Source organism: Lepidochelys olivacea (genome assembly GCF_965140295.1).
Source record: "Lepidochelys olivacea isolate rLepOli2 genome assembly, chromosome: 1".
NCBI classification, from domain to species: Eukaryota; Metazoa; Chordata; order Testudines; family Cheloniidae; genus Lepidochelys; species Lepidochelys olivacea.
In genome coordinates, this window is record NC_140411.1 from 47,790,505 (window position 1) to 47,812,298 (window position 21,794).

General features: G+C 42.1%; 1 long non-coding RNA gene across 1 annotated transcript in view; it reads right to left on the reverse strand.

Annotated features, from left to right (window-relative positions):
* Positions 1-10,750: 10,750 nt before the first annotated feature.
* Positions 10,751-21,794, reverse strand: part of LOC311514920 — a 34,446-nt gene continuing 23,402 nt past the window's right edge. Inside the window, exons 2-3 of the long non-coding RNA XR_014709976.1 lie at positions 21,028-21,214; positions 10,751-10,967 (exon numbers count right to left, since the gene is read on the reverse strand). This is a non-coding gene — a long non-coding RNA (uncharacterized lncRNA). The remainder of the gene's footprint in view (positions 10,968-21,027; positions 21,215-21,794) is intronic.

Below are 21,794 nucleotides of genomic sequence, written 5' to 3' on the forward strand. Positions count from 1 at the left end.
CAAACAGCCTGGCCCCCGCCCCTATCTGCCCCCTTCCACTTCCCACCCCCTGACTGCGCCCCTCAGAACCCTCAACCCATCCAACCCCCCTACTCCTTGTCCCCTGACTGCATCCTCCCAGGACCCCTGCCACTATCCAACCCCCCCATCCCCTGACAGGCCCCCCGGGACTCCCATGCCTATCCACCCACCCCCCCGTTCCCCATCCCCTGACCTCCCCCCCAGAACCTCTGCCCCATCCAACCTCCCCTTACCCCCTAACCGCCCCCTGGGACCCCACCCCCTATCCAACCACCCCTGCTCCCTGTCCCGACTGCCCCGACCCCTATCCACACCCTCACCTCCGACAGCTCCCCCGGGACTCCCATGCCTATCCAACCGCCCCCTGCTCCCTGACTGCCCCCCCCGGCTGCCCCCCCCCCAAAACCTCCGCCCCATCCAAGCCCCCTTACAATGCTGCTCGGAGCAGCAGGAGCTTAGAATCATAGAATATCAGGGTTGGAAGGGCCCTCAGGAGGTCATCTAGTCCAACCCCCTGCTCAAAGCAGGACCAATCCCCAACTAAATCATCCCAGCCAGGGCTTTGTCAAGCCTGACCTTAATAAACCTCAAAGGAAGGAGGTTCCACCATCTCCCTAGGTAACCCATTCCAGTGCTTCACCACCCTCCTAGTGAAAAAGTTTTTCCTAATATCCAATCTAAACCTCCTGCAAACGGAGCCAGCCTTGCTGCGCACGCCGCTAGACAGGAGCAGCGGGCCAGAGCACTGGCGGCGCAGTGCACTGAGGCTGCGGGGAATGGGGAACAGCGTGGGAGGGGTTGGGGGCTAGCCTCCCCAGCCGGGAGCTCAGGGACCAGGCAGGACAGGCCCATGGGCCGGATGTGGCTGGCGGGCTGTAGTTTGCTCACCTCTGCATTAAATATTTGCAAACCACTGATGCCTGGAATGGAGTGCTGCTTACTATCATTAATTCCAGATTTCCAAGACCATGTGTTCCTCCCTCCACATCTCCTGTGTTGCTCCACTCACATCTCCATAGCAATGGTTCAGGAGAAGAGTGTGGGTAAAAGATGGAGCTGCTCTGATGGGGTTCATTTTTCAAGGGTACTATGTATGCCACAGGGAAGCTTTCATCATTGCAAGCTGCCTCTATCAACTTGTCATTTCTTTTATGGGCACCATCCTGCATACATACTAAGCCTGCAGGGGCCCGATGCATTGGCTGTCACAGGACCCCGCCAGTTCCTTTGTCTTGGTTTTTCTTGAACACTAGAGGGATATCCTGACCTGTTGCTTGCACATGAAGGAAGAGAAACATACTGGTACAGCACACAACATGATCTAGCCCTAAATGTAAAGTGCATATTATACGTCTCTCCATTGGTTCAGAGTGAGACATATTTTAAAATAAGAGCCACTCTTATTTATTATTTTTCACTTTTATGTTAATATTTAAAATAATGTTAACCCCTACCTGGGCTTTCCATGGGGGCAACGAAATAAAATTCTGATAAAACCAAGAACTCAGCATTTTGAAATCATAGGTGAGCAATGATTATTATTCCAATGATAAAGAGGATCTGATGGCTGTAGGAGAGGAACAATGTCTCTGATGTGGCAGCAATCCTAAAATAGGGTAATGTAGAAGTTAGATTTGGAAAAGACATACGTTATTGGATAGAGAGCCTATTCCCCTCCCACTGTAGGATATTGAGCCCCAGTAAAGGATTTATAAAATAATAACCTGATAATAGATACTTGTTCTGGATACTACACTTTCACGATCTGGAAAATGTACCGGATGCCTTCTAGCCACAGAACCATCACCATTAGCAAAATGTAGTCTATTTTTAAATGATTTTCAGAGTGAAAACGGAGAATCCCTTTCATCTTGACTGTGTTTCATGCTTTGTATTAAATAAGCTAATGTATGTGCTGCAGGCAGCTGTCTATTTAGAAGCACCTGACTTGTAAGAGCTTACTTTGTCTCACAAACTCAATAAAACAGTTAACATCGCCCTATCTTGTGTATAATTCTTCAGTTTAGCCAGATAGGGAACACTCTCCAGAATGGACCAAATTATGAAGATTTGGGATATAAATATGCTCATTAGGTCTAATTCTTCTTCATATGCTTAACACTACATATTCTCCTCTATATGACCTTTTGGGCTGTATCTGGTAGTGTTTTAGTAATTAAAGGGCCAGATTCTTCCACCCTTACATTCAATAGTACCTCACTCCACAAGTATTTTCATTAAAATTAGTGGGACAACTTGCAGGCACTATGCAGTTTGAGTAAGGGTAGCAGAGTCTGACCATGAAGTAGCTGTACCTCTATCATAAGAAGTGAATGAAATGTCTAGGAGAAGACTTGTCTCCTCTAGGACCTTAATACATGTCTAGCATCTATATTGACCGTGGCTAATATTTTCAAAGGCACCTAAGGGAGTTAGGCCCCTTTGATAATCCGAGCCCGCATGACTTTCTACATATCTTAGTAACTAGATTTTCCTTGGAAGTTCAGTAGGTTTAAAAAAGAGAAATCTGGATGCTTGCAACTCATCATTTCATGTAAAAACTTAATTGTAATTTTCTCCTTACAATTTTTCACTCACTACTGTAGAATACTGTAAAGAGAAAAGTAACAATAAGATACAGTAATGGTAGGAAAGAATGATAATGACATGAAGTGTGAATTAAAATGATCAAGGGTTCTGTGTCAGAGCACAGCAATAAAAAAAGAAAAGATATTCCCCAAAAAGTCTCAGTCTGAGGGAGATAAAGTATTGGTGTTAGAGATGCAGCTTTGGGGCTGTTGAAGCTTTCATCTAAAACAAAGTGTGGAAGAAGGGAAGGTGGCTGGCTGACTTTCCCTTTCTTCACAGATTCTTATAAAGTTTTTACAGGTGCCCAAACCAATTCTCACTACCTTCTAGACACTAAGATTGGTTGGCTTGTTGTTTTTTTCTTTGCCATTGTAAATTTGAAGGAGAGTTTTACAGAAGAGTCTCTTATTGGCCACCTTGAAAGACAGGGACTGAAGGTATGATATACAGAATAGAACTAGGTTCATATACCACTCATCACCATGGCTTCTGAGCAGCTTCCAGTAGTGCATCAAGTGATGGAACTAACATCTGTCATGTGTGGTTCATTCTCTCTCATCCACATCTCCTGGTAGATGTACTTTTCCCTGAAATTATGTTTCTGACAGTATTCCACTATCTCTACATTTCCTAAATTCAAGGCTATCCTAATTTTATCCCACGTCTTCTGTGCCAGTCTGGTGGTGATCCTGAATAAGGTGTGACAAAGTTCCTCCTCTATCTTGGTGGGTCTTGTGCTTATTGGCGGATTTGCTCGCCTTGGAGCTTCATGGCAGCCCTCAGCTTGGCCGTTTTCGTGAACCCACAGTCCAGGTCAACTCCTCCTATGTCTGACCAGGAGTTAGGAGGTTTGGGGGGAACCTGGGCCCACCCTCTACTCCGGGTTCCAGCCCAGGGCCCTGTGGAATGCAGCTGTCTAGAGTGCCTCCTGGAACAGCTGTGCGATAGCTACAACTCCCTGGGCTACTTCCCCATGGCCTCCTCCCAACACCTTCTTTATCCTCACCATAGGACCTTCCTCCTGGTGTCTGATAATGCTTGTACTCCTCAGTCCTCCAACAGTATGCGTTCTCACTCTCAGCTCCTAGCGCCTCTTGCTTCCCGCTCCTTCCACGCACACCACAAACTGAAGTGAGCTCCTTTTTAAACCCAGGTGCCCTGATTAGCCTGCCTTAATTGATTCTAGCAGCTTCTTGATTGGCTGCAGGTGTTCTAATCAGCCTGTCTTAATTGTCTCCAGAAGGTTCCTGATTGTTCTGAAACTTTCCCTGTTACCTTACCCAGGGAAAAGGGACCTACTTAACCTGGGGCTAATATATCTGCCTTCTGTTACTCTCCTGTAGCCATCTGGCCCGACCCTGTCACAAAGGATAGAATTATAGAAGGTGGCAGAGTTTAAAGCTTTATTTAACTTCCTGTTTCAATTTTTTATTTGAAACAGAGTTGGGGTAAATTTAGGCTGTATTGTGTCAAGTTTTCAGCAGTACTCCCCATTGATTTCAAGTGGAGAGTTCTACTTAGAAATTGATAGTATAATATCACTCTGAATTTGGGATATTCCATATTCATATGAAATGAATGATATAACCAGTAATACTTTTGTAAAATATTTTTATATCAAAGTTCATTATACATATACTATTAGACTTTAAAGTTCCAAGTAACATATATTCTGAAAAAAATGAACAGCTGAAAATCAATTTCTCCTTCACATACCTGCCAAGACCTGATTTGAGAAGTGAATGTTTTACGCCACTAACATCTCCACCCGTTGAGCTGTGATCTGGTATGTGCCCGGTGCCACCCTTCTTGTGCCACGCACCATCCACTAGATATATAGTGCCAACCTGTGGGGCAACCTGTGGGGATTTTTGCAGGGAAGTGCAGCTCTTTTTATATTAGCCTGCTGATTGGCTGCTTCCCACACAGCTGCTCTAGGCAGTTTGGAGGATCTCCCTCCTGCCCTTTTTCTGGGGAGGAGTGTGGCAGGGCCACAAGGCCTCCAGCAGTGGGCCTCAGGGCCTAGTCCACCCCATCACAGGGACCCTCAGAGCTTTTCTTTTCCTTCCTGTGGGTTCCCCTGGGGAAGGCCATCACCTTACCCACAGTTCTGAATAAAGAGTGGCATTTCTGAGCAATCTTCTGCTGGTGTCTGGCATCCTGAAAATTTGCATAATCATTGACATCAGCAATAAAGTAGTATAGTTTAAGAAAATTGTGAACCAGTTATCTACATCAGAAGATTAACACAAACTAGATGTATACACATTACAGTTAAACGCTAATGATTTGCATTAATGCTGAAACAGCTTATGACAGAATTTGATTTGTAATTTTTTCTTAGGATTCCCATACTTCTGGTATGAGAAATGGTGTCATTTTTCACCAAAATGTTTATCAGCAGAAAACATGCCCAGCAGTTATCAAAGCACAACATATTAAAATGTTGGAAGGAGGACAAGTCTGGTCCAGGAAGGCTCCATCAAACCCTATAGCCCTCCCCTCCACTTCCTCAACTGACACTGTCCCACATACAGGCCTGGATTCTTCTCCTTGTTGTATTTTTCTTCTTGAGAGAGAGGAAAAGACTGGCAGCCTATTATCCCTCAGGGGTGGATGTTCTTACTCTCTCAGGGAGGGCCAGGAACCTGCTGCTAGCCCCACCCTTTATAAAGCATTGTTTCTCTTTGTGGGGCAAGCTGCTGGCCCACTCATGCTTTCTGTGGATGTCCTCAAAAAGTAGCATGATCCAGTCCCTCTGCTGGGTTCCACTCATTTGTCATTTTAAACATAAAAACATAAGAATGGCCATACTGGGTCAGACCAAAGGTCTATCCAGCCCAGTATCCTGTCTACCAACAGTGGCTAATGCCAGGTGCCCCAGAAGGAATGAACCTAACAGGTAATATCAAGTGATCTCTCTTCTGCCATCCATCTCCACCCTTTGACAAACAGAGGCTAGCGACACCATTCCTTACCCATCCTGGCTAATAGCCATTAATGGACTTAACCTCCATGAATTTATCCAGTTCTCTTTTAAACCCTGTTATAGTCCTAGCCTTCACAACTTCCTCAGGCAAGGAGTTCCACAGGTTGACTGTGCGCTGAGTGAAGAAGAACTTCCTTTTATTTGTTTTTTTAACCTGCTACCCATTAATTTCATTTGTGGCCCCTAGTTCTTATATTATGGGAACAAGTAAATAACTTTTCTTTATTCACTTTCTCCACACCACTCATGATTTTATATACCTCTATCATATCTCCTCTTAGTCTCTTGTCCAATCTGAAAAGTCCTAGCCTCTTTACTCTCTCCTCATATGGGACCCATTCCAAACCCCTAATCATTTTAGTTGCCCCTTTCTGAACCTTTTCTAATGCCAGTATATCTTTTTTGAGATGAGGGGACCACATCTGTACACAGTATTCAAGATGTGGGCATACCATGGATTTATATAAGGGCAATAAGATATTTTCCGTCTTATTCTCTATCCCCTTTTTTAATGATTCCCATTTGCTTTTTTGACTGCTGCTGCACACTGCGTGGATGTCTTCAGAGAACTATCCACGATAACTCCAAGATCTTTCTCCTGATTAGTTGTAGCTAAATTAGCCCCCCATCATATTGTATGTATAGTTGAAGTTATTTTTTCCAATGTGCATTACTTTACAATTATCCACATTAAATTTCATTTGCCATTTTGTTACCCAATCACTTAGTTTTGTGAGATCTTTTTGAAGTTCTTCACAGTCTGCTTTGGTCTTAACCATCTTGAGCAGTTTGGTATCGTCTGCAAACGTTGCCACCTCACTGTTTACCACTTTCTCCAGATCATTTATGAATAAATTGAATAGGATTGGTCCCATGACTGACCCTTGGGGAACACCACTAGTTAGCCCTCTCCATTCTGAAAATTTACCATTTATTCCTACCCTTTGTTCCCTGTCTTTTAATTAGTTCTCAATCCATGAAAGGATCTTCCCTCTTATCCCATGACAACTTAATTTACATAAGAGCCTTTGGTGAGAGACCTTGTCAAAGGCTTTCTGGAAATCTAAGTACACTTTTACAGTTTTAAAAGGCATTCTGTAACCTGTATCCCAAAGCTCATCCACAGTACTGTGAAATCCCTTCGCACAAGGATAGCAGATCCAGCCTTGGGATCTCAAATCCTCTCCCCCATTCTGAATTAACAATGGAGTCCCTTGAGTGGAAGGTATGAGCTCTAGCGGGACAGACTTAAATCAATGGACAGCCTGGCAACTCCTAAAAAAGGACATCCTGAAGCCAGAAAGGATAGCAGGGTCTTCTGAAGAGCAGAAAGATTCACCAAAAAGGACAGTACATTTCTGGTTTCTCCTTATGCAAGAAGACAACATAGCAGATAACATGCGAGGACTGCAAGGACCACTTTAGATAATCTATCTCTAGTCAGGAGAGGACACGGAATCTGAATGAACCTCAAAAAATGGTTTGTTTGGTTTGAGATGTTTCTCCTACTGATTTCATTAGTTTCCTCATCCCTCTCAGAAATGCCAGTGTTGTTGATTAAAAACGTTGTGGTATAATCTCTTCGTCGAATGCCTTTGTGGACCCTCTTGGTGCGCTGTGGATGTTAATTTTCAGCAGAACATTTTTCACAATATGTGTAACAAATAAAAATGGCTTGTTTTTGTTTAAAAGTTTGATCAATGAAAAAAGAATAAAAAGGACTGCACTTTGAATTTTGGTTTCCCTCGAACATCTGTCTCTGCTGCAAGACCTAATTTAATGTGCTGTTTCTGAAGTGCCTCCCAAAGTTGCAAATTAATAAAGGTTGAGAATAACCCTGATTGATGATTACAGAATGCACTGTGAGGCTGGAAGATCGATAGCACTTTACTACCTACTAAAGAAGCTGTTTATTTAAATTGTTACTTCTTATGACATATACCAGAAGATAAACAGTGTGTAACTTAGTAAATTATGTGTGACTGAATGCTTTGTGACTTGTCCCTTCAGTTCATTTTTATGCCATTCATTTCTGAATTTATTCCACAGTAAACACAGATACTGCCATTCCATAATTTTAAAAAGAATTATGTCTCTTCAACTGAGAGAATCTGTGTGTGTTACATGAATTGCCTATCAAATTTTCATTGTTTTAGTCAATTGAAATTGAAAGTGATAAGTACTTGTTTTCAGTTGGGAAAGTATTGTAAATTCACATAGTAATTCTTCCGTCTAGAAACCCTACTGTCTGTTTTACAAAGGATCATAAAGAAACTTTATGCCTGTGCTCCAGATTTTCACCCCTTTCAGAAGTATTTGTGCTCATGATAAAAAAAAAATCACAATTTTTCATATAGCAAAACTATTTATTGTACGTGATCTTTTTTCTGTTCCTGTACCAATGGCTGCAGCCCAGCCTCAGTTTGCCTCCACAGCTGCTTATTGTGAAAACTGCCCTCTCTTTTCTGAGAGAGGAGAGCACTTTCTCCTGGAAAAGTGGGCACACAATTGTAAGCAGAGTCTGGCTGAGCTCTCCCCTGATATCTAGTGGTGAGCTGTGGAAAAAGACTTCAGAAGGTGATCTCATTTGCATGGAAACACCCACCCTGCCTCGATGCTCAGCATGATGGGACTGCTTGCCCAAATGGTCACTTGTGGCTGGTGTTGGATCCCCAGTCTCTTTGTTATTGGGACAGGAGTAATAAAGGATTGCTGTCCTTGTTGTGTGACCCGAGGACAGCAGAACTATACCTGGAATACCCCAATGGAGGGACTCACCCTCAGCTGATCACTTGTTAGGCAGGGGACATGGGTTCCAAAGCCCAATGAGTTTAGAGAGGGTGTGACTTCTGTTTAAGGATCCTAGACACTATTTGACCCTTCCTTGGTATAATAAAAGAGCTAATTTAGACTCACTTGAGAGTCTTGTTACATGCTGCAGAGCTGAAATCACTGATGCCTTGGTCTAAGTTGTAGACCTACTTTGGGACTGTGTCTCTATTGCAAGAGACTGTACAGGGTGCACCATCAGTGAGGCTCCCCCACCAACAACTGAAATCACTGAGAGCTGTGTTAAGTGTGGGGAGGGCCCTGAAGACATCTTGGTGAGTGGGCAGCTGGTGGAAAGATGTGGCAAGCGGTTATCAGGGTGGCTGGTAGAGAGGTGCGACCAGCAGTGCGGCTTGGGTAGAGATGTGGCAAGCGGCCTGCAGAGAAGCTGGTGGAGAGGGCCAGAGCAGTGCAGCATATAAGATGCCTCTTTCCACCCCCACCTTCCACACAGGATGGGAGGTGAACTCTGCAGATGAACCTCTGAACTCTGGGGCTGCACTGGCCAAGGACAGCAACTGTGAGTGGGGTACAGATAAGGGACAGGCACGTTAAAGGGACTTTTGAGTTGCTGGATTTAAGACCCTGAGGGGAAAAGGACACTACCCAACTTACTTGGGGGTGGGTCTTTTGCTCACGGTTTGTGTTTATGAACCCTAGTTTCAGCATTTTCCCAAATTAATGCTGAGTTAATTCCCTCCTTTTATTAAAAGTTTTTGCTACTCTGTGCTTGCAAGAGGGGAAGTATTGCCTCTTAGAGGTGCCCAAGGGGTGGTGTATGATTGTCCCAGGTCATTGGGTGGGGCTTGAGCAGTTTTATATTGTATTGTTGAAAAGGAACCCCTATGTACTGAACCCAGCCCTTGTTGCTGCTGGCTTCACGTGGCAGAAGGGTTACACAATGCTGGTCTCAGTCTGGTCCCCTGCCTAGATGTGGAATGTGGCATAGGAGTGACATTGGGATGTGCTTCTGGACTGGGGTGGGGGGGTGGGGGGTGGATGTCTCCTAAGCTGACTGATGTCATGGAAGATATGTCACATTTAAAGAGGCCCTGTAGCCCAAATCATATTTTTTGCCTGATAGCTCTGAAAGGGAAATCTGTGAGGGGGAGAGTCTTGGCCCACTGAGCTAATGATTCCCACCACCACCAATTTTAATGACAAATGTGGCTTATAGGGAGGAAAAAATGCACAGGATTTCTCTCATTTTCTAACTAGCTCTGCTGTCTATTTTGTTCTCCATATATTTTGTTTCTTTCAGTGACTAATCATTATGGCACTCTGCTCTACACTTTACCACAGGGGTTCCCAAACTTTGCTGGTATGACACCATTTTAATGCATTATTTCCTCCTGGCACCTCAGACAGCATGGAGGACACATTTCTGAAGAGGAAAATGGTATCCTCCACACGGTGTGACCTTGCATGCGCTATATGTGTGGCATTGTCTGCACAGCATGACTTCATACGTAAAAGGCATGCAAGGTCATGCTGTGTGGAGGATGTCATATTGTAGAGCAAAATGGTGTCTTCCCTGCATTGTGTCCTCGCATGCATCATACATGCATGGTTATGCTGTGTGGAGCAAAATGGTGTCTTCGACACACTAGTCTTCACCAGGGTCACTTGGGGTCATGACCAACAGTTGGGGAACTGCTGCTCTCTCCTTCTAGGTTCCAACTGATGGATCCAATGGTCTCAAGTTTATTAATTAGTGAGATCAGTTTCTAATGGCCATCTCAGCTAGGCTGAATAGCTGTTTACTCTGATCAGCTTAATCTGATTGTGATGGGTTGGACCCCCCGTTCCGGAGTGTCACTTGATGTGCTGGAGTCCCACTGAGCCCACCTGTTTCACCAGCCTGGGCTCCCTCACCCTGTTCCACTGTGCTAGGCCCTCAAGCCTTCTCCAGCACACACACAGGTAGGGACATACCCAGCTGCAAATGGTCACAGAGACACTGAGTTCAGCTCTGTGTGGAAAGAATAAGCTTGCGGATTGCCCAGCATTCAAGTGCACACTGCCTTTGGGATGCAAACCCAAAATTATATTATCTTGCATAGAGATCTATAAATTATATTATCTTATGTAGAGATCTATTCAGCAAAAGCTCATAAAAATTGCCCCCTCCCTCAAACCAGACAAAGATATGCACAGCTTTTTGGCAACTCCCTCCCCTAGTTATGAATTGCACAAACTGGATTTTGGAATAAACAAGAAACAAGTTTATTAACTATACAAGGTAAATTTTAAGTGACTAAAAGAGATAGCAAACAGAACAAAGCAGATTACGGAGCAAATAAAACAACATGTGCAAACTAGGCTGGACACATTAAAGAAATAGGTTACAAAAAGTAATTTCTCACCCTAAATGTTGTTTTAATCAGGTTGCAGAGTTTCTTGACGGTAAACTGCACTGCTTGCAGCTTAAATCTCCAGGAATTCCTTTTACAGACTGATCTGTTTCACCTGGACTCAGCCCCCTGCCCACCCCAGGTTAGTTCCCGTGTTTCTTCAGGTGTTTTCAGCAGTCTTCCTTCTTGGATGGGGAGGCAATGGAGAAGAGCCTTGATTAATTCACTGCCCACCCTTAAATAGAATTTACATATGGCCAGAACTTTTTGTTTTCCCAGTCTGGCCCCCACCACCTCTTTTAATGGAAAAACACTAGAAGCCCAAGATGGAGGGCCAGGGGAGGGTCTAGTATCAGGTGACACGATCACATGATCCTGCAGTGTCAAAGCAGCAACCCAGGAAGCTTCTCAGGAAGGTAGGAGATTAGTATCTTCAAAGTCTTATTGTTCTTCCTAATGGCCCATTCGGACTGATTGCTTACTGGCTGGTGGATGTTTCCCAGATGCAAACACTTTTGCAATTGTTACAGATCTTATATGCCTAACTTCAGATACAGCAAAGATACATGCATACAAATAGGATAATCGTATTTAGTAAATCATAACCTTTCTAATGATACCTCACATGGCCCCTTTTTCATAAAATACATCTGTTATGCCATTTTCATATCGTAAGTATATTTCTATGAAGAATATGGGGCGTAGTATGACACTGATGGCTTTTGAAAATTGCCCTCTGTAGAGACATTTGGTAAGAGCTGAATTCTCCAGCAGTCACTGTGTCTAGTACTGAAACTGAACATGGAGAAGAGAAACACTTTCCTGCAAATTAGTGTGCACTTTTCAGCACCTTTGGGCTATTAGACATGACCATGGAGAGACACCTCCCTTGAGGCCTGAGATTGACTGTGAGCATATCTGAGGGTAGCAGTGGGAGTGGGAGGGGGAGGGATAGCTCAGTGGTTTGAGCATTGGCCTGCTAAACTAAGGGTTGTGAGTTCAATCCTTGAGGGGGCTATTTAGGGATCTGGGGCAAAAATAAGGGTTGGTACTTAGTTCTGCTGTGAAGGCAGGGGACTGGACTCAATGACCTTTCAAGGTCCCTTCCAGCTCTATAAGACAGGTATATCTCCATATTAAAAAGTTAGGCCCCAAGGGACAGATTCCTTTCTTATTACGTCTGTGTATGTGAAGTAAGTGGAATTACTCAGGATTTACCTTGGTTTAACTGATTCAGAAAACCTCCTGAAAGAAATAGGAATGTCACTCACAATGTTAACCTGCCTTTGCTTCTTCTGCTTACTATGTGAACTCCCACTTCAGCTTGTATTTTCACAAAGTGGCAATCACCCAAAGGGTCTATGGCAATCATAACCCAATCTTCCAGGTCAACACAGACAATTAATTGCTTAGCGCTTCTCACTTCAATGCCTATTTCTGATGTGCAAAAGCTTGATAATGGCAAATAACTCCAGTGTGTTATCCCTGCCTCACAGAACTGACTAATCGGTTTTAGCATTTTGATATCATTAATACACTATACCCCTGGTCAAAAGTAGTGCAAATCATTGCTGTGAGCAATAAAAGAGAGGATTTGGCAGGAGAAAAATAATGGAGGAAATATAACTTCTTTTGCATATCAGAGAAATCAATTTGATTTTGCAACTGGAGTATTAATGCATCTGTATGTTGTAGAGTATAGTGCAAGTCATTCTTATGCAGTAATAAGCATTTCTGTCTTGAACAGAAGGTGGGATTTTTGTTGTATCCAAAAACACTTCAATACAAAACATGAAGAGCTTTTTCTTTTCTTTTTTCCTCTCTAGAAAGTCTTTACTTGTGCTTATCTCAATTTTTCCACTGCATGGCTTGACTGAATATTTTTCACATTTCCATGTTTTCTTATTTTCGGGCTAACCAAAAAAGTTAGTTAAAAAAAGATTATGCTGTCGACCCTGGTGTGCACAAGGGGTTATTTCTTCTAAAATTTAAAAAATCTTGAACTTCAGGTTCACAAAATAAATGAGCAAAGGAGCAGTTTTTAATGATCAACTCACTGATTGCTTCACTGCTTGAATTGCTCTCTGCTCTCACAAAGAAAACAAACCACACAAAAATATGGCTAATAGTGACAGGATATGTTATGTTAACTGTAACATGCATATTGTTCAAAGGGGAGTTCCAATTATCAAATACTAATGCCCCTCAATATTTTCTTGCAATTAGTATATTATCAGAACTAGTGAATGTTTGGTGTGGAGAACTCATGGCTTACTTTCATTCTCCACAGTCAGGGAACTATAGTTGAAAAATGTGAGCTGCTGTCTAAAAAATTAACTAAGGTTAATTATGTATGAGGTTGTGATTACATTCATGGTGGGAAACATAACAAATATTGATGATAGGATGATTAAACAAGATGCGAGAGAATGAACCACACATATCAGATGTTAGTCATGTCACAATGCACTTTTGGAAGGCTCTCAGGCCTACAGTGACTAAGATGGTATAAGAATCTCTATAAAGTAGTATAGAATTTGCTTCCACTTGTGTACCATGTACCTATCTTGGATTTTCACTTAATTTTCATGAACGAGGAACATAATTATGCCATTGCATGAGGGATTCTGCCTCCCAAATCAACAAACTGAAGATACAATGTGCAACCCCTCACCCCCACCAATGGTCTGCTGCAAACTCGGGGCAGAGCATTACGACTCTAGTCCTGAGTGATTGAAATATTATGATGTGGAATGTGTGATTCTGAGACAAGAATACCATACATAAATCTTTTCCTTATTCGGATTGGTATGTTTGGGATTACAGAAGCCCCTTTAAGGTTTTAAGACTAGAAAATTGTTTGGGATTTGAACACAACTATGTGGAATTGAGTTAGCTGACAAAATGCTGACTATAACTGGTCAGTGGAGATCAGGCCAAATTGTGTCAGCGAATTGTAGTTAAAACCTGCTGAGGTTATACTGATACAAAGTATCATGATTTGTTTTCTTCTACACTGGCTGGTCAGACATGATCATCAGCACTGGGTCAGCAAATGTAACTCTAAGTTTGTCGTGTTCAGACATGACTCAGTTTTCAGGTGAAGACAAGCCCTAAGATGGTATTGACTCATAAGGATCCCATTTAAGAGGTCACCTCTGATTGCTCATGTAGCTAAGAGATGTATAAAAGGGCTTACAGTTGGTATTGCTGTTGGCCCTTGATGAAAGCCCATAAGGCCCAAATGTCTGATTTTTTTTTTAAATGAATTGGTTTCCTACCTCTCCCCCCTCCCCGCCCACTGTCTCTCTCTACCTCACTTCCTACCAAGGAATGCAGTCTCCACTAGAGGTAGTGCAAAACCAACTTGCTCTGTCATTTTTAAATTTTTCCTCCTGGGGAAACTTTTATGCCAAATTTTAGCTTGGAACAAATATTTACAACAGAGATGTAGATCACTGCAAACCAGGGTTTGAAATGGTAATTGTTACACAGCTTCAACTGTAACGGTGCTTTTGGCTCCTCTATTGTTTTATCACCAACAGCATCGAGCTTCCTAATGAATTAACGATGGAGCTGTGTAAATGTTCCAGAATTCCTTGATGGGCTACGTTGAATGCCATATACTCTACTCCATTTTATTTTGAAAATCCCATTCTCCTGTTTACTTCCAAACCCCTTGATCTAGCTAGGGGATAAAGAGATGTCATATATAATAGAAGATTCATTTTCGTATTCCAGTATCCGTATTTCATATCTGGGCAAATGTATGGAACCAGAGCCGGATTTAGGAGCAGGTGACCGCCTGGGGTGCTGGGCCTGGGGGTGCCAGATTTAGGGTGCTGTTTTTGTTGTTATTGATAAAAGGGAAAACAGAATGTTTTTGAAATAAAATGTTTCAGGTATTCTGTATGTGGATTAATTTTTCACTACCCTTCTAGAATGCTCTGGACCTTTGTAGAATCTTGGGAAATCTTCCAGATTTTCTGAGGAACTACATTTTCCTCGAACCTCCTAGAATGTTGTCATTCATGCCCTCGCAGGTATATAAGGGCAGGGCATCACCAGTCAGTCAGTGAGATATAAGAATGAACTGAAGTGAAGTGAGCCCTGCTATGATATCATGAACCTTTTTTTTTTATTGTGGAAGTGTACTTGCGTTTTAAGACTTGAAGAGTGTAAATAGCAGCTAATAAAGAACATATTTAATGAGATGCCAGAGTTATCTGTCGAACCCCTCTCTATGCAACAATCTAAAACAAATACTGTTACTTCTTTTGCCATGCTTAACATGCAGTGTGGATGACTTTCTAACACTGCAGAACATGGACTTTGGCTCTCCCAAACACTGTCTGTTTTTTCCGGCATAGAAAATAAAAGATGCCCCTGAAGATGCCTTCAGGAGCTCAGTATAGGAAGCGAAAAGCTCAATTGCATCTATTTGCAGCAAGGGGCAAATCTGATGGGAAAATATCTGAAACAGAACAACATAGACCGGGTTTAGGCAGTAGCAGTTGTCCCAGTGCAGAAGAAATTAAGGACTTTTTAAAATTAAAAAGTTTCTATAAGCTTAGAGGAAACAATTTTTATTTGCTTATATACGGCATGACGAGATACAGATTTACAGATCCTAGCATGCAAATTTATCATTTTATGTGACAGGGATAAATCATGCATGCAAATTGTGCATAAAAGTCGTGAAAAGGGCTACAAATGCAATAAAAATAAGATATTCAAAAGTTTAACAAATAGGGCATGTAACAGGGTGCAGCTGGGTCCCTCTTTGCTTCCAACCCTGCTGCGCCCACAAGCCAGCCAAAGACCTCTGCGTTGGTGTAATCACCTGTGCTCTTTATTTATCTTTTACTTTCCCACCACCTTATAGCTACCAACAGCTTCAGTCTTACAGCCCCAGGGACTGCTAGCTCCTGCAGCCAGCAGGAAAGAGCTCCCACTCCCTCTAAATCTCTGGTTCCTCCCTTTTCTGGCTTCCTTCCTGCCAGCCTTTATGTAGCCCCTGGCTAACGAGGCTGGCAACAGTTCTCCGTTTGCCACTCAGGCCTGGGCTTACTCAGACAGCTCCAATTCCCCTTTCTTGATTGGAGTGGGCAGGACAGAGGCCTGCACCCTATCACATACCTCCCCACTTATGAACCACCAGGTTCGTCCTTCCTCATCCTCTCCGCCCACTACTGGTGGGATTCAGCCGGGGGAGTCTCTCCCCTTCTTCCTGGTGATCCTTGGCATCATTTTCATGGGGTTCCTTCATCCCCCACCTGCAGAAAGTACACTGTGTACTCATGGGGACAGGAGATATTGTCTGGTGGCCCAGGTGCCCCTAGAAGTGGGGCAGATTTAAATGGAAGCAGGTTGGGGTAGTAGAGGGGTTACCGTACCCCATTGTGTTGGGTACGGACTGGGGCCCTCTCACTGGAGGGAAAAGGAAAGGTTCCCCGAAGAAAGGGGCAGAGATCCCTTGACTGAGAAGCCCTGGGGAGGAAGACGAGCAGGGTCCTCAGGGAAATGAACACAGAAACCCCAGAAAAAGAGCCCTGATAGGGTAGGAAGAGGGGAAGGAGGTGCAGGGGAGATGGCCAGCCCAAGCCCCTTAGTGGGAGAAAAGGAGCAACTGGAGCTCCCCACAATGCAGCTCCTAGAGGAGGAGAAGCGGACCCTGCTTGGTGGCTTTGGAGAACCTGAGGCCCGGTGTGTCCTAGAGAAGGTCGGGATTGACCCCGACTCCCTACCGGAAGAAAAGGGGATAAAGGAGAAGGGATGCACTAAGCTTTCCTCAAGTATCACTAGACCAGGGGTTCTCAAACTGGGGGTCATGACCCCTCACGGGGTTGCGAAGTTATTACCTGGGGGGGTTGCGAGCTGTTAGCCTCCACCCCAAACCCTGCTTCACCTCCAGCATTTATAATAGTTTTAAATATTTTAAGTGTTTTTAATTTATAAGGGGGGTTCGCACTCAGAGGCTTGCTGTGTGAAAGTGGTCACGATTACAAAAGTTTGAGAACCATTGCACTAGACAATCATGGCATGTCTGGTGTATAGTAAAATTTCATTCTTGTGAGAACATTCATTATTATGCGAGAATTTTTTTTTAAACCTTAGCACCTTAATAAATTGAATGTGATCAAACAAACAGAACAGTAACCAGAAAATAAGCTTTTAGGGTTAAAAAGACTGTGCACAATTATATTTGTGAGACATCTTTAGCCTGCTATTTTTTTAAAGCAAATATTTGAGTTATGTTTGAAAGTGAATTGCTTCTTCGGATTTTTGAAACATATTGTAAGGGGTTTGGATGCCTGTGAGAATTAAATCACATTTAAAACTTTCAGCACCCAAATCTTGCATTGAATAATATAAAGTATAATGAAATGCTTGACATTTCCTCCAGTGCTGAACCAGCATGATTTTAGCTGACTATCTTTCCTGGCCATCTGGTAAAATAGTGTGAAGGAACTTTACAGGGACTAATTATTTTCTAGATTAATATTGCTGACAAGCACTCCATGGTGTGGTATGAGTGTTTCTGGGGTTTTATGCTATTAGAAATGTCATTAATTATTATGCCTATGATTGCTGTGATTCTGTGTGTTGGCATTCTGCCCCAACATCACCATCTGTGTACAACATTCCTATATCACAGGATATACTATGTAATTTACTTCAGTTTTCTATGGATGTTATTACATTTACAGATCTAAGAAGCTAGATTCTTTCCAAATTCTGTTTGATTGTGGATTTTTTTTCTTTTGAGTATAATGACTGGACAAAAAACCCTTTGCTTTTTTTTTTAAACTTTCCCCTCATAAATTGTGAACGTCTAATAGTTATTCTTAACGATAAAGTACTTTTCCTGCATTGGCTGCTTTCAAATGTAGCAATAGAAATTGAGTAATAAAATCTCAGGCATCAGATGATTTCTCTATTTGTGTATAACACATACTGTAACTAACATGGTTTTTATTTGTACAGAAATTAAAATGCTATACTTTATGTACTATGCTGTAATGTAAATACAGAAAATCACTTGTTCTATTTGCTGTTTCAATATTTATGATATGAATAGAGAAGTAGCAGTAATTTGACAAAACACAACAAAATTAATCCTTTTCTATCAAGGCTTTCATTAAAATGAGGATGGAAATTATGCTAAATCAAAATACAAAAGAATATTTTAAAGTTGTAAACTGATTTTGCTTTCATTAGTTTTGCATACTGCACATTTCTCATTATTTTCTTTCCAAAACACAAACATGGTATAATTCCAAACTTAGTCAAAGACTCAATAAATCATTGTTCTTTTATGTATAAATTTGTAAAGCCCTCATTAAGAATAATTTCAGTAGTAACATGCCAATAGGTTTTCTTTGACCTTCTCTGTTGTTTACTATAGCTTCAAGGTCTTTTGACACCTAAGGTGTAGAAAAACAGTCTGATGTAGCAAACTCCTGCAGGTTCTTCTGTTGTTAAAACAGATGCCTTGCCTTATGTACTGTACAATGGGACATTCACCCAGTGGAGCAACATACAAATTCAAAAGACAGATATCCACTGGGTAAAAGAAAATCTCAAGTGAAGATGAGGGGAGGGAAGGGCAGTCACATGGTACTTCAGCAGAGAAAAGACACACATTGACGAGTTCATATAGTGCCAGGGATCATAAATCAAGAAACCAATTTAAAGATGGGGAACTTGGGATGGGTGAATTAAAGGTGTTTAAGAATGTGTACATATGGCAACAAATGGGAGAATGACTTGGGTTTGGGAGGGGCAGGGCAAAAATGTTCAAAGCTTGGTGGGAAAAATGAAAAAAGTTGCCAGAGAACACCCAGCAATATTTTGTAAAATATAAAGGTATAAGACAAGGGCGTTCTCTTGGCCATGATAATCCCTAACCCATTTTGCCCACTGAGAAGTTTCTCCACCAATCTAGGCAGCTGCATGGGACAGGTTCAAGCAACAAAAGATGGACTTGAGAACAAACTACTCCACCCAGGGAAATGAGATAAATGTATCACATTCCCAAATTTCAGATCCTGGTTAGGTCTTTTAGATCTCTGTTGGAGCTCCTGAAGATTATGTAGGCAGGAGGTTCTCCTTCAGCTTTTGGGCAGTTAAGAGAAAACACCTATATTACTTGCTGAACCTGCATTAATCATACAATATCCTATTCTGACATTCATAAAAAGGGCTCGCTTCCTCTCAATGAGAGATACAGTAAAGCCACTGCGGTTGTTCATTATTTATATTACAGTAGCACATAGAGATCAGGGCTCCATTGTGCAGGGTGCTATACAGAGACATAGCAAGAGACAGCCTTTGACCCCAAAAGGATAAATCTAAACTGACACAATAGACAAAAGGTAAGAGAACGTAGGGCAGTGGGGAACTCTCCATAACTGAAAAAGGGGCTTAGTATGTACCCACAGCATTCATCTGGATTTGATCTTATTTTTGGATCAGCTGTTTATTGGAGGACATCCAGAGGCCAACGCAGATCAAATGAATTCAGGACACCACTTGAGCTGAAGCACGGCATTGAGTTCAGTGGAGCTATGCTGATATATGCCAGCTGAGGATCTGGCCCAAAACTTTATTGAACACATTCACAGATTTGTTTTTCTCCTGTTTAACAAAAGACTCTTGTGTTGCTTGTGGAGAAGTTTCCAGGGCAGGCTCTGGCCTCTCAGAAAGAGGCTTGGCTAATTCTGTTTTTCTACAAGCACTCCAGAAATACTTTCTCACTGTAACTTCAGAGAATACATGGAGAAAAATCTATAAAACTTCTCAGGATGTTCTTCCATTTCCCAAATGGCTCCTGTCACACCTGACCCCTGAAGTCCCTAGAGAGTAACTGGATTAGATTGATTTTTAATGTTGGATATTTCCAAGTGGGTCATACGGCTGCCTTATGTAATTAAAATACACTGTTGGCAATAGCTAGCTCATTTACTAAAACGTGTATGAACTAGATTCTGAAACCTTTACTCGTGGTGAGTAGTACCTTACTCCTGGAACCCGCCCATTGAAATCAGAGGGGCTACTTGTGGTATAAGGTACTGTTCATTGTGAGTAAGGATGTTGCACTGTAGCTCAATATTAATAAATATCTCTATTGGGTGTGTTTTCTTCTCCAGTTTTCTCTCTTTAAATCAGTTGCTTTGTCTTGGGTGTGGTTTCTGTATCAATTTTAAAGGGGACAGAAGAGAGGAAAACATGCTCTATTTTTGCAAGAAAGAGAGTATGATATTTTTGGAGTATATGGACATGTTTGCTTAAATACAGACTCACTTTGTTTTGGGAAAGAGGCAAAATATCTACCTTAAAAACATAAATCAGCTTACAAAGGAGCTACATATAAACTGTACGAGAACTAGGTTCTGTAATGGAAGTAATTTTGGCCCTGATCCTGTATCAGGAGCTGCTAGTGTGGGGTCTAAATGAGACTGTATAGAGGGAAAAAGTCTGCACTAGTGGATCTGAATGCTGAGTTAGGGCCTTCAGAACTAGGTAATGTGGAAAATGGTAGAATTTCTCTTCACAGACCTTGAAAAGCACTAACTAATAGAATACCCCTCTTTTGGATCTTTTTGTAAATGAGACAGAAATGTTGTGACCTCCTGAATGCCACAGAGAATCAATCAGGATTAGAACTCAGAATTCCTAGCTCCCAGTCATGTGTTCAGATGCCAGGTTATGTCTTGCTTTCAATATTCTTCAAAACAAAACAAAACAACCCAAAACCCAACAATAAAAGTTAGAACCATGAAAGTAATGGAAATAAATTATTTCATATTTTCCTTTGTCCTTCTACATGAGAACATCCTAGATTTGCATTATAACCAGGAGGAATTTTCAGAACAGCTACATTGCTTATCAGGAGGAATCTATATCATTTCTGTAAGGCACAGCCATTGCTGTTCAACTCATTTGCATTTGTGGTTCTCAAAAATTATCATATCATAATTAAGTTTATAGAAAAGGAAGAATAGTTTTTGATTTTATGCAGAGTTTTCTGACCCAGTGAGGTTACTTGTTCTGGGAGATGAAACTGGCAAATGAGAACCTTTTTTTTTTTAACCCTTCTGATGGATAATGCCTGTAAAAAAGGTGTATGCACTACTAGTGACAAAAATGAGATGATGATTGGGTAGTTAGAATAGCATGGCAGAATCCAGGCTAAACAATCACACACTTAATTCATATATTAAAGAGCTTAGCACAACCCACCTGTGATCAAACATTTCCTTGGACAAGCCAGACTTTGGCACCCCATAACTGGTGCCAGCAGGGTCAGATCAAAGAAAGCTGCTTCTGAGTCAGTGGCACATGCAGGAGGAAATGTGTTAGTCTGGTTATGCCCCTAGTTGGGTCCATTGGCAACGCCCTGGCAGGCAGCAACAGGCTGCCACTGATTCTGAGTGAGACAAAGAGAAGAGAGGATTAAGAGATGGCAAGGAAAGGAGAAGAATTTGCTCTAGGTTTAGATTCTCAGATGTGGGTGGGAGGTGGTAGCTCATGGGCATCCTGTCTTGGAAGAACTTCGAAAAACAGACGCAACTTGGAACCAGTTAGTTGCCAAAGGAAACATGAAATCACTCCTTATCCTTCCTTTCTCTCTCCCCTCCACATCCCCAGTTTTCCTACTGTCTGTCACTTAAATTGTGCTTCTTTCTTATTCCTTCTGTTTCCCAAGCCTGAATTGGGGTTTTTGGAAGCAACAGTTCTGTCTGAGATAGACAAGAGACACTTTTTTCCCACCCAGGGTGTATTTGCTATTACTTTTTCTCTTGTCTATACTGCCTTCCTGTGTCTTTTCTCCTAACCTTATTGTATTTTTCCATTGCTAATCACCACATTTTCTCCCTGCCTTTTAAGTTTTTATCTCCTATAATCTGTTAACTCTTCTCTTCCTTCCTCATGTGTTGGTGTTTCCCCATCTTTCCTCCCCTTCTTGTCTCTGCAAAATTCTTCAGCTCTCTGGTATGTTGTCATGT